Source organism: Schistocerca piceifrons, chromosome 8, assembly GCF_021461385.2.
Source record: "Schistocerca piceifrons isolate TAMUIC-IGC-003096 chromosome 8, iqSchPice1.1, whole genome shotgun sequence".
Taxonomy (NCBI): domain Eukaryota; kingdom Metazoa; phylum Arthropoda; class Insecta; order Orthoptera; family Acrididae; genus Schistocerca; species Schistocerca piceifrons.
Genome location: NC_060145.1, coordinates 10329533 through 10344179, shown reverse-complemented (window position 1 = coordinate 10344179; position 14647 = coordinate 10329533).

Sequence of the window (14647 nt, the reverse complement as noted above, 5' to 3'; positions counted from 1 at the left end):
AAGGGAGCGAAAATCTATCGCGGAACTGGAAAACCGGCAACTAGAAGCGGATTTCTAGAATCGATTTTGAAGTGCTTACATGACCACCCAGAAGTGGTTTTGGGAAATCGGTTTACAAAAACCCATTTTGGGAGCCCCATGTAAACGGGATGTGTGAGCGCTACTCCTCTTAGTACCGTAAAAAATGACAAGTAGTCTCTGTTCAAACGTCAAGTTAGCTCCCTAGCGTCCCTAATCGACCTTATAGACCACACAGCTGGCCGGAACGATGAAAAGCGAACAGGTAGAGAGAAACAGGCCGTATCACACCCCACACAATGCTCATTTATGCTAAGTAACTCAAGTCAACTTCTCACGTGACCGAATACTAAAGAGTCATTCCTTTATGATGCTTTCAAATTAATTGGTTTAGAAAATATGATTAAAACATTTTACAGTGGCTCAATGGCGCTTTTTTTTATTTAAAAACTATCTCTCAGCTTATTAGGAGCATTTTCGTATACGTTTGATACGTAATCAGTCACTTGAGATTGTATATTACTAAAAACCTTCTCTGACCAAATGTTAATGACAGCCTCCTCAAGCAGGGTGTCCAATTAATGTTTACCATCACAAATAACTTTTCGTCCAGAAGCAAAATGCAAAGTGTGTCAAGCAAACGTTGTCAAACTATTAAGGTGACAGCATGACTGCCTTTCTTCTAATCTTGTTCGCTACGAAGATATAAACAGCAATACGCCCTTCTTTAAAATAGCACCTTATATTTCTTATCCGATAATCCACTTTCTCTCCTTAAGACCTGTTCAAGAAACGTATTACATATATCATTCTCGTAAACATGGCGTTTCGGAAACTTAACACGAAATTGACTTTGACCCTCCTGTACTAACACACAGTGCCCGGGGTACCGTAACTCGTTCACTTGCTGGAGTTGAGAGTAAACAAATAGAAACACGAGCAAAATATAAATTGCATTCACACAAATCTTCAGCTAAAGGCGGTTGACTGAACGACCGGAGTGCATTTTAGCTAGTTCGTTACATTTCCATAGATCATATGAACGATTCTTTTGTCGAAATGACGTGGATCGGGTCAGTTTACAGTATATGTACACATGATCAGTGTTTACGTTAACAAACACGTTGTCGTTTTATTCCTACTCACGTAATTACTCTTAAAAATAAGGTCTTTTTTCTCACAGCTGCCAGTTTTTAAGTAGAAATTCGTCAATAGATTAGAAGTAGTTGTTCAGAAGAAATGATTTTAAATTAGATTTAAAACTTGCTGCGCGACCCGTCAGATATTTAGACATTTTGTGTTATTGGTAAAATGACCAAAATATTTTGTTGCTGCACGCTGAACTACTCTCCGTGCTACTGACCGCTTTAAATGGGTAATAAATGTCATTTTTTGCTCTAGTGTTGTAGGTATGTACATCGCAGTTCTTCTCCAATTGTGATGGATTATTTATGACGAATTACGTCAGCGAAAATATGTATTGTGACGGCACAGTTGAACTTGCCTAGCTCCCTGAGGAGGTGCCGACATGACGTCCGTGGATGAACATCAGATATTATTCTTACTGCTCGCTTTTGTGCAATCAGTACTTACTTCCTCAGTGATGAGTTAGCCCAGAAAATTATTCCCTGCGGTATTATTGAGTGGAAATATGAAAAATTTGCCGGGAGACTGATACGTTCATTTCCAAGATTAGCTAGCAATTACACGAAGAGCAAAAGTAGCTGAACTTACTTGTTTGAGAAGCTCACTAATATGCTTCATCCAGTTCAAGTTTTCATCGATATGTACACCCAAGAATTTGCAGCATTCTACCCTGCTTACCGACTCCTGCTCATGGCTACATCAATTATTTTGGTATGACTCTGTTTATTGTTCAGAACTGAATGTAGTGTGTTTTCTCAAAATTTAGGGAGAGTCCATTTTCAGAGAACCACTTAATAATTCTTTGAAATATAATTTAGTAACTCATCTGTTGCTTCCTCTCCAACGATATTTTTCATAACACTAGTATCGTCTGCAAAAAGTATCAATTTTGCTTGCTGATTGTTGAGTGGAAGGCCACTCACATACATAAGGAATAGCAAAGGACACAAAATTGAACGGTGTGGACTCCCTTCGTGATTTTACCCCACCTACTAAAATTTTGTATCTTTCCGGCATTGTCTCAATTATTCAGCACAAACTTTTGCATTCTGTTTGTCAAGTATGTTTCAATCTGTGTGTAAAGCCATCAGTTCCGTAAAACTTGAGTTTTTCTAAGGAAGTATAATGATCACGATCGAAGGCCTTGTAGAGATCACAAAAATACCAACTGGCGATATATTATTATTTAAGAGATTTACTATTTGATGAGCGAATGTATAAATAGCTTTCTCTGTCCAGAAACTTTTATGGAATCCTGACTGTTCAAAAGGTTCAAATGGCTCTGAGCACTATGGGACTTAACATCTGTGGTCATCAGTCCCCTAGAACTTAGAACTACTTAAACCTAACTAACCTAAGGACATCACACACATCTATGCCCGAGGCAGGATTCGAACCTGCGACCGTAGCGGTCGCGCGGCTCCGGACTGAGCGCCTAGAACCGCGAGACCACCGCGGCCGGCGAATCCTGAGTGTGATGTGCTACGTAAATTGTTTCCACTTAAGTGTGCGACTACTCTCGAGTACATTACTTTTCGAATATTTAGGAAAAAAGGTGTCATTAAGGAAATTGGACGATTACTGTTTGTCTGTCTTTCCACTTTACCTATCAGGTCGTTTAATAATAGTATATTAACCTTGTGTTTCCGTTTGTTTACAGTCAATTCGAGGATTCGGCGAGTTATGTTACCTCAAGTACAGGCACTATGTGCTAGAACAGGAGAATCAAAGTCAGTTTTGTGTTGCCTTTCTAATAACGTAATGTTTTCGTGAATGGTACGCTGTGATACATTCTTGAACAGGCCTTGAAGAGAGAAAGTGGATTACCGAATTAAAACTGTGATGTGCTATTTAAAAAAGAAGTTCTACTTTTAATATCTTAGCATCGAACGAAGTTACAAGAAAAGCAGTCGTGATAATTAATGTCAAGCAAATGTTGTTTAGCTATTAAGCTAAACAACATATGCTTGACAGATTTACTATTCTGTTTTTGGGTAAAAACTTATTCGTGGTGGCTAACATAAATGGAACCCATTGTTTACTGCTGGCGTCTATGTCTATATAAAAATTTTTGTACATGCTTCGACCCGATAACGGAAGCACAGAACGAAACGCACGCTGGAGTCAGCAAAACAGTTGCGGATGCGCCCTACCTGCTGGACTGCCAATAGGGTGAGAAGTGTGGCGAAGGCGGCCGCCATGTTGGGCAGCGATTGGTGGCTGGTGCTCTGTGCTGTGGTGCTGGTGGTGCTGGTGGCCGGAGCTGGTGCGGGCGGCGACTGGCGCAGGGCCCGTCCACGGCAGCGTCTTTATAGCCCGCCGCGCCCGCAGTTTACAAACAACGCCGGCTCCTGTTGCGAGGCGGCGCGCCCGCTGTCTTGTCAACACCGCTGCCTACCCGCTCATAACAACATAACGCACTTCTCAGCGACGCGCCGAGGTCGCTCTAATTGCTCTCTTCAGCACAACGTTGGCTCTCGCAGTGTCGACGTAAACATACCATAAGAATACGGCAAAGTACATTTCAAATGAAACATTAATGAGAAATTTGGAAAGGAAGCTAAATGTTCTGGAAAAAAAAAAATCTTAACCGGTTTCCGTTGCTGTGTTTATTGTTGTCTTCAGTTCGAGGACTGGTTTGATGCAGCTCTCCATGCACAGAGGCGGAGAGAAGTATTTCAGTTTCAACTGTGTGCTGCTGAAAGAGGACATTTAACTACCGAAACATACATAGTAAAATAAATCTCTTCTATCTTTTTAACACACATTTATTTGATGTATAATGTCACGTGTTTGCCTAAATTAAACCTAAATAAGTTCTCAGAATGAAAACTGAAAAATGATCTTCAAGCAGTTCGACATAAGCATTCAGATAAACAAAACACAGTACTCTAATGCTCGGTTATCATGCCTTTCCAATGAATTATTGCTACCAAACGTCTTGGTACTCAATCTATGGGCTTGTTGGATAAGTCCGAGTCACTATTATTCCGTTCCTGCAGAATAATGTCTTTGAGTCTTGTTTTACTAGGGTGTTTCCCGTTCCTATCTTCCAAGTTACATCTACGTCTGTACTCTGCAACCCAGCGTGAAGCGTATGGCAGAGGATGCGTCCCATTGTACCAAGGTTTCTTCCAGTTCCATTCACGTATGTAGTGTGGGAAGAATGATTGTTTGGCTGCCTCTGTGAATGTTCTAATTATTCTGATCTTATTCTTACGACCCCTATGTGAGCGATACGTAGGGGTTCAGAGTCATCATTTATTGCCGGTTCTTGAAACTTTGTTAGCAGGCTTTTTTGGGATAGTTTGCGTCTATCTTCGGGAGTGCGCCAGTCCAGTTTCTTCAGTATCTCTGTGACACTCTCCCACGAGTCAAACAAACCTGTGACAGTTCGTGCTGCCCTTCTCTGTATACGTTCAGTATCCCCTGTTAGTCCTATTTGGAACAGGTCCCATACACGTGACAAATCTTATAGAGTGGGTCGCACGAGTGATTTGTTAGCAATCTCCTTTGTCGACTGACTGCACTTCCCCAGTATTCTACCAATAAATCGAAGTATACCACCTGATTTACCCAGAACTGAACGTACGGGATGATTCCGTTTCGTATCCCTACAAAACGTTACACCCATGTATTTGTACGAGTTGACCGATTCCAACTGTGACTCACTGATATGGTAGTTATAGGACACAACGTTTTTCGTTCTGTGAAGTGCACAGTTTTACATTTCTAAATATTTAAAACAAGTTACCAATCTTTGTACCACTTCGAAATCTTATCAATATCTGAATATATGCACCCTCTTCAGACAGTACATTTTAAATAACTGCATCATCTGCAAAACGTCTGACATTATTATTAATATTGTCCGAAAGGTCATTAATATACAACCTGAATAGCAGATTCTTGGCAGATGTACACGATAGGTTTCAAGCCTGGTGACTGAATTGTTGTTTTCAGTGTATGTGTTACGTTATAGATGATTCATGATCTAGCAACTTTAGAGGTATGCTTAGGATCGTTGTCTTGGTGGTAATAATTTTTATTTCCATGATTTAGTTTTTGAGCGCTTCTGTGCAGATGTTCTTGCATTATACTGTTATAAACACACTTGTTAACGTCGCCAACAATGAAAGCGAGCTCATACACCTCTTGACAGCATACATCCCCATACCACTACGCTGCCGCCCCCATCTTTGAACGGAGGTTCCATATTTTTAGGATCCCACTCAGTATTCTTCTGCCTTCACGCCTTCAATCGGCATCACTTCCTTGTACATTGAACTTGCCTTCATCTGCCTATAACGCACAGTGCCAGAACTCATTTGTTTCGTTACGTACTCAACGACAACTATTAAACCCTTGTTCTTGTTTATTTACATACGATTTTCTTCTTGGTGTTATGAGCTGTTATTTCACGAACCACCTTTCCAAGATGTTTTTCGAGATGTGCTCTATTTTCTGTTTCCGTTACTCTGCGTCACCATTTTCGGCACTTGTCTTTTATCTGTAGCAGTAAGTTTTGGCGGAGCACTTGTCGTAGACTGATTCACTAGGGTATTTCCCGTTTTATAGCGTTTGGTGACACACCAAGCAATGCACGGCCTTCTGTGTATAGTTTCTCCAATTTCTTTACATGTTTTATTTTGTTTTTGCAGATGCAACGTGACTGTTCTCTCCTCTAGGCTCGCCTCTCCTTCTTTTCGTCCCACGTGGACTGTGTCCATTCGTATTGTGAATGTTCTAGTGAATAGCATTCAGCAGGCACGAACGAAGACTACTGAAATTACAGACCTCAACGTTTCCACAGTTTACTGTGTTTACTGCTTTTTCATGGAGTACATGTGAATACTCGTGTCGTAAGGTAACATTACGTAGTTACGGGAAACCATATTCGAATAGTACACGCATGTTCTCATCAATCGTGTACTATACATGTGTTTGAAATACAATGTATCGCATCAGTGGACTCAAGAAACAATAAATAAATCCGCCTTCTGTGGAGATTAACTCAACAATTAAAGCTGCGTATCCGTAGATTTGATTACGTCTGTCCGCCTCTGTAAGTACTGCAACCACCTCCCACTTGCACTTGATTACTGCAGTCAAGTTGGCCTGCCGCTACAATTCTGATCCCCCACACTTGCTATTGCTATTACCAGACCGAATTTTTTATCAGCTTAACGCAAACATAGTAAATAATTTTTCTACACAAATAGCAAAACTCATTATGCGCTCAGTGCCTCATTTTTAATGTAATAGTCTCAGTATCGCCTGATTTGATTCGAATATGCTCCAACACTCTTTTTTTCGTTTGCTGATGTTCATCTTATAAACCTCTTTTTAAGATACTATCCATTCCATTCAAATGATCTTCCAAGTTCTTTGTTGTGCCTGATAGAATTACAATGTCGTCGGGAAATATTCTAGTTTTTATTCCTTCTCCCTGAACTTTAAATCCCATTCCAAATTTTTCCTTGGTTTCCCCCACTGCTTCCTCTGTGTAAATACTGAATGATACGAGAGGTATGCCTCTGTCCCTTCTCAACCTCTACCACCTCACTTTCATGTCCTTCGAATCTTACAACTAAAGTCTGGTTTCTGTGTCATTTTTAGATAACCTTCCGTTCCCAAGTATTTTATTCGTCATAACTTCAGAATTTCAAAGAGTCTACTCAGTATTTCAAAGAGTGTATTCCAATCAACATCGCCAAAATCAAAAACAGTTAGTACTAAGTATTTAAAAAAAAGCGATATGGACTGTTGGAAATCAATTGAACAAAGTGAATGGTATGCTAAGAGGATATTACAAGACAAAAAGATGAACATTCTTAAAAGTAAATGAAAGGAGTGTAGTCAGATGATGCTAGGCCAAACAGACTAGGAAATAAAGCGCCAGAAGTAGTGGACGACTTTTGGTATTTGAGAGACGAAGTAACTGAGGATATAAAATGCAAGCGGTAATAACCTTTCTGAAAAAGAAAATTGCGTTAACAATGATTATGGATCTACGTATTAGGAAGTGTTTCCTAAATGTATTCATGTGGAGTGTGCCGTTATAAAGAAGTTAAACAGGGACAACAAATAGTACAAAACAGGAGAAATTAGAAACTCTTGAAATGTGGTGTTACATGAGAAGGGTGAAGTGGATAACCAATGAAAAGTATTGAATCGGATTGGAAAAGTTCTTTATGGTGAAACTTGACTAAAAGAAAGAATATGTTGGCAGGATACATGTTAAGGCATCTTAACTTGGCAATGGTGGATAGAATTGTAGGGGAATGACGATACTTGAATGCAGTCAATGGATTCAATAAGCTGTGGTTTGCAGTAATTACGAAGAGATAGCGTGGAGAGCTGCATAAAACCAATCTTCGAAATGAATATTACAACAAACAAGTAAACAACTTTCTCTTATGACCATAAACATAACTGACGCCAACATTTAAATAGCAAGCGTTTAAACTTCTACAAGAAGGCTGGACCTAATGCTCTGAAGCTTTTTCCCATCATCATGAGGACGCTGAAACAATCGTCAGACATTAACTAGTGCACTTTCCACAACTTTTCACCCATTTATGTGAACAGTTTTCAAAGGCGCCAGAAGTTACGCCTCCTAGGGCCTGCAGTGAATTTTTGTTTCATCCGTTCTGTATCCTGAAAACGCTTCTCTTTTTGATCTCCTTTTATTCTGTGGAATAGGTGGAGGTTACAGGACCGGTAAGGAAGATCGGTTAGAAATTGTTGTCATGTTGTTTTTGACCATATCTACCTGATAGAAAATGTTGTCATTGTGGAGGATGCAATCCTTTTATCACCACAGTGTGCGTCGATTTCGCACAGTACTTTATGCAGCCGTTTTCGCACCTGAAGTAGTAATGCTGGTAACTTCGTTATATTGAAGCATAAAAGTTGCTTTCAGATAACAAATGTGTTTTTTATTGGCCCCTTGCACATTTACACCACTTCGGACGAAGTTTGAAAATCATTTTCTGTGGAACAAGAGCGAAAATAATATACTAGTGACGAAGAAAAAACCATTTGTAAATGGAAAGTGACAGATTGATGTTTGGTGGTAGATAAAAACTCTTTAAAAATACAGCTTTAGATCCGTCTGCTGGTCTCAATACCAGCTAGGGTGTAAAAAAATACAGAGCGGTTCGTAAAACCAACAAAAAATGCTCGAAACAGGAGAATCTATTGAAAAATTTGTGTGGTAGGAGGTTTCATTGTTTTCTCTTTTGCAGAAAAACAGCTTCCATACCAGGAACTAAGTGAATTGTATATCACAGTACCAGTACTTCAGTTATTACAGTACAACTTTCACTTCTATTGTAATTTAATATTAGATTCTAAGTGCATTTCTGTTAACAGTAATAGCAATGTGAAGAGACGCGTAGCTTACCATTATTAGTTAAAGATTTCTACCTCCGTCAGGTGTCGTGAGTTTCATTAAACACTCCTCGTACAACCTGACTTTTCTTATTGTTCATATTTCCTCAATGTTTAACATTGTATTCATATGCAGCACGTGATTAATGTCGCAGTTTAATTTTATCCCGCGTACATTACGATGTGCAATATTCTATAATAATATCTGTTGTCTACAAAATTTATTTTGCTGTTTTGCAGTCTGTTAGTATTTTCAGCCCTCGCCTTGGAATGGCTTAATAAACCAAAAGCTCGTTCATAAATTAAGTGATATCAGTAAAATATGAACAATTAAACGTTTTAACTATCAAAAAGATGGCTAGTAGGTCACTCAAATAACGAACTCGCAGACTGTATCTTTCACTCTGCAGCGGAGTGTGCCCTTTTTTGAAACTTCCACCAGAGGGAAACTGTATGATGAACCGAGACTCGAATCCTGAACTTTTCAGTTTTAATCTGGTACGAAGTTTCGAAAAAATGCGGCCGGCGATGTGGACTAAAGGCTACGTTCTGGAAAGAATCATCTAAGCTGTGGATAAACAATTTTTTCCCAATATTTTTTCTTCCAGGAGCGCTTGTCTCGCAAATTAGCAAGTTATCCAAAAAAATGTCTGTGAATTTTGGAAAGTGGGAGAGAGGTACTGGCAGAATTGCTCTGAGGGGGGTTGTGAACTGTGGCAGGATGGCTCAGTTGGTAAGCGCATTGCTTGAGAAAAGACAAGGTTCCGGTCTCAAGTCTCACCTTGAACAACTATCGTTGTACGCTGACCATACAGCTCGCTGTCGAAGCACGTAGAATAACAGTAGCTACGGTGCGTCCCTATCTGCAACTGGTATGCGAGGTCCAAGGAACCTGGGAATCTAAGTAGCGATTCAGATTTAACGCTTCAGAATTCCAGACTCTCATCATCAGTGGACATAGAGCATCCACGGACCTCCATGCAATACAGGTCGAGGGAGACCCCATGATATGGTCCCACCTTAGAGTGACACTTCACCTTGAGGCGACATACCCACGACGTCATGGGAAAGGCGTTTGGCAGACTGAAGGCGGTATACCTCCTATTAAATCCTACATCAACTCCGGCCTCGCACTGCGGTATTACGCTGTACTAATTCGGCCAATGCTGGAATATGTGTCTGTAGTAAGGGGAACGCAGCATACAGCCACATTCGCCCTGTACAAGGCTGGAAGAGTCGAGCAATAACACTCTCAGAGCACATCACTCGCGCATTCCCAACAAGAGAACTTCATGATATCGGTGGCATCCCCCTGTTAAAGGATGCATTCGAGCTGGCAGACCGACTGTTTTACAAAATCGCAGTAGTTTGCAGTAGATTAAGCCAGTTTCACGGATGTGGGGCCACCAGATACCCCGAACTACTGCATGGATAATCCAGTTATTGTAGTTTTTTTAATTTTTTTCACAAATGAGAATAAAATAGCTCAAACGCAAGAGAGAACACACCAAAATTCAGGAGCTTAAATTATACCACACATTAGGATATGCAGGTACAACTCAAAGGGCTTCAATCGTAGGAAGTGCAAGATATAAACATCTGTCTTGTTAGGAAAAAAGCCAGTGTGGTCTCCAGTCCCACACCATCACAAAGTTTTAATCTGCAAGGAAGATGCAACGAATTTACGTGGCTGGCCTATTTGACATCTGAAAAAATCCAAATTCAGTCACTATATTTTGTAGTTAAAGATGTACAACGCTATTCCTTTCTTCGTTGCATGCTTGCCCGTAATATGATAAAAATGCAGGTGCAACGTTTTCTGTATCTTTTTGTGTTGGGGACACGACTTCAGATTTCATTAGCAATTGCGGACGTGACACAGGTTACTTACTTCGAAGTCTTTTAATTTTTTAATACTAATCACTATAGTCGACTTAATAGTCTTGAGAGAATTCAGCAACTGTACACAAGTAGATATTTAAGATGAAATGAAATGAAATGATAACTCTCTTTTATTGCTCCGTCTCAGTTGCGTACTTTTTTAATTCGATTACATGTTTCGATCACTCTGGAACATCTTCAGATCTAAGTTTGTTATGTTTTAGGGTGCAAAAACAACTGACGTCACACGCGCATTCAGATCTAAGTAACTGCATCAACAACACGTCTTGTCTACTGAGAACAACATCGTTATTCTGATTTGTTGTTCTTATTTACTCACAACAGCATCAGTTCTCCGATACATTGTTCTTAGTAGACAAGACGCTGATGCAGTTGTTTCGATGTGAAGATGACCCAGAGTGATCGAAATATGCAATCGAATCAAAAAAAGTGTGCAACTGAAATGCAGCAATAAATGACGATTATCTTAAATATTTAATATTAACGTTGTTACTAATTTCTGACAGCAACCGGAGCGTAATAATGTCACAATCCGCCAGTCCCTCTTAGCCGCCGATGCAATGTAAATTAAGCAACGGTCTTACCTGCTAACTGCGCGACCTCGGTATGCGGAAAATTCGTGTCAACGGTGACGCTGCCATAAGCGGGAAACCAACCTCACTGTGTACCGGTGTATTCCAGGATAGATAAGTGCGCGTGATGTGTGTGTTTTCTTTCATAATGGAACATCGGAGAGGGGTTAAAAGTGCCCATAGTTTCAGGCATTCTGTCGGAGAGCTTTCAAAGGAACAGCGCTCTTATTGTGATATGGAAACGTCGTGGAAGAACTAAGTCTAATCATAATCCACGTTAAGCCTAAGAAATAAAATTATAGGGACAACTGAACTATGACGTTGCTGCGCAAACCGTTCGCCAGACGTCCTAGGTCCTACGGCTGTGTCCCAGGTAGAGATTATGGCACAATGGCCTGTCGAGATGAATGTATCGTGGCTTAACTGTTGCCTGGAAGGATAGCGCACGCAATAATCATGCACGCGAGAATGCAAGCTTCCTGTCTCGGCGCGTAACGTCAGTTCACTGACAAGGGAAACTCCCCATGGCAGCCCCCCTCAGCTTTAGTGGTAATATGGCCCAGTGGATAGCCCGTGAAAAACTGCACACAGATCAAGCACGAAAACAGGAAGAAGGTGTACTGAACCGTGAAAAAAAAGCAAAATCTCATAGAAACGAGAAGTGCAGTACGGAGCAGCGTCACCTGTAACGGTGTCGTGGGTAAGTAGGAGCCACGGTGTTTGACTGCGGACCGGCCCAACCAACGGTGTTCATACCTCTCTCGTGCCATTGATTTTTTTTTCACAACATTCGTCCGCCGCTTCTGGTCTCGCGGTAGCGTTCTCGCTTCCTCAGCACGGGGTCCCGGGTTCGATTCCCGGAGGGGTCAGGGATTTTCACCTGCTACGAGATTACTGGGTGTTGTTGTGTCGTCTTCATCATCAGCAGAGGGTTAGTTGCCCTCTGTAATAAAAAAACTGAGTTAATCGATCAACAACGAACTTAAAGGGGTGTCTTACGACGTCCGCCCCGAACAGATGCAACGAACAAAAGCGAACAAAATGAGATTAAAAAAACTCGGTGTTCAAACCTCTCTCGTGCTATTATTATTTTTTTTTTTCACAACATTATGAGCTGCCCGTCCGGTCACTGAAATGTTTGTTCTCTTTCTGTATTCTTGGCAATTGTGATACTATATATTCGTTGTAGAATATGAGTCATGAGGTCAGAACACGTTTTCGCCGTAAGTAAACATGGTGAGTGGTGAGAGCAGGCAAGATACCACATGGGCGTCTCACAGAAATGAAAACAACAAGTAAATGGATGTGAACTATTTTACAACTAAGGAATTCAAGAGTCAAGCCATCAAAACGGAACGCCACTTCAAAAACGTACTTTTTGACAGACCATAGAGAACTTGTGTGATTGTGAAACTTTTGCGTTCATTTGTGCAGCTTATGCGTTAAACTATTATGTTTTCATCGATTGCTTGGGAGTGATCACATTCACATTCATACGAACACCCATATCGGGCAAGGAGGCACACCTCACTCACTTACCAGTCGTACAAACTAGGTGCGTCGATATGAGATTCCTATCATACAACACACGGACTGTCAGTAATGCTGTGTATGACACACCTGATGTGTTTTCTGACGGAGCATTCGGTTGACTTGTCACCCTGTCATCAAACGTTTGCGGTTCCCATTCGTCATCCACTTCCTTTCGCCTGCTATAGAGTAGTTATGCAGTATCAGCTGTCATTATAGGTCCCTACCTTACCTCTCTGTTGCAAACGGACGTTACACCACGACACAGACACTAATTTGATTAAAGCGGAAAAAAAGACACGAGGAAGATCTGAGCATTGGTCGCCCACATAGCAGGCCAACGCCTTTACCACTTAACTACGCCACTCCTCTCTCCAGTTCCTCTACATCGCACTTCAATGCTTGGACGGTTCACCGTTTCTATTTTGCTTCTTTTCTCACAGTTCAGTACACCTTCTTCGTGTTTTCATGCTTGATGTGTGTTCAATTTTTGAGGGGCTGTCCACTAGGCCCTCTTACCGCTAAACCTGAGGTGGCTGCGATGGGGAGTTTCCCTTGTCAGTGAATAGTTTCGTGATCTTTCGAAAGCCGTTAGAGAGAATAAGTCATCCGATTCTTTCAAAGTTACAGTTGTTTCAGTGTCTCTGTAGATAGAAAGTCAAGTATATTAGCCATTCATCAAAACAACCAACCACTGACGTTTTATAATTTGAGACTTCGTGTCAGTGTGCGAGTTAGTATGTGTCTATCAGTTCACGATACAGTCAGTCACATTGATCTAGTACTGTAAAATTTAAAATACAGTTCGAGTGAGTTGGGCAAGAGTATGAAATTAACGACCATTTTGGCATTAGGAAAGGTAAAGGCAAACCAGAGAGATAGTTCAGATGTTGCTATTGATAATGGAAGCAACGCTGATGAAAAATCAAGATACGTCTGTAGAATTTGTCGACCACGAAAAAGTGTTCGTTAATGTCAGATGGTGTAAGACGTTCGAAATTCTGAGAAACATATGGATAAGCTGTAGGTAAGGAAGGGTAATATACTATACGTACAAGAACCAAGAGGGAATAATAAGATCGGAAGACTTAGAATGAAGTGCTCGGATTGAAAACGGAAGGCAGGGATGTAGTTTTTCGCCCCCTATTGGTCAATCTGCACATCGAAGAAGCAGTGACGGAAATAAAAGAAAGATTCAAGAATGGGATTGAAAGTCAGGCTGAAAGGTTATCAATGATTAAAATTGAGTGTGGAAGAATAGCAATGATAAGATTCGCGGATGACACTGCTATCCTGAGTGAAAGTGAAGAAGAATTACAGGATCTGTTGAATGAAATTAATAGTCTAACGAGTACAGAATATCAATCGAGAGTAAACTGGAGAAAGACGAAAGTAATGAGAAGTAACAGAAATGAGAAGGGCGAGAAACTTAACATCAGAATTTGGAATCACGAAGCAGGAGACGTTACGGTATTCTGCCACCTACACAGCGAAATACCCATGACGGACGGAGCAGTGACGACGTAAAGAGCAGACCGGCACTGCCATAAAGAGCATTCCTGGCCAAGAAAAGCCTGCTGGTATCAAACGTAGGTCTTAAACTGTGAAAGAAGTTTCTGAGAATGTACGTCAGTCATTGTATGGTAGTTAAAGATAGACTGTGGGAAAATGGGAACGGAACAGAACCGAAGCATTTGAGATATGGTGCTACAGAAGAATTTTGAAAATTATGTGTACTAATAAGGTAACGAATGAGGAGGTTCTCCGCAGAATCGGTGATTATATATATATATATATATATATATATATATATATATATATATATATATATATATATATAACACTGAAAAGAAGAATGACAGGATGACAGGACATCTGTTAAGACATCAGGGAATATCTTCTGTGGTACTACAGGGAGCTATAGAGGGTAAAAACTGTAGGGGAAGACAGAGACTGGAGTACATCCAGCAAATAATTGAGGATGTTGGTTGCAAGTGCTACTCTGAGATGAAGAGGTTGGCACAGGAGAGAAATGCGTGGCGGGCCGCATCAAACCAATCAGAAGACTGATAGTCTGCTCCCCT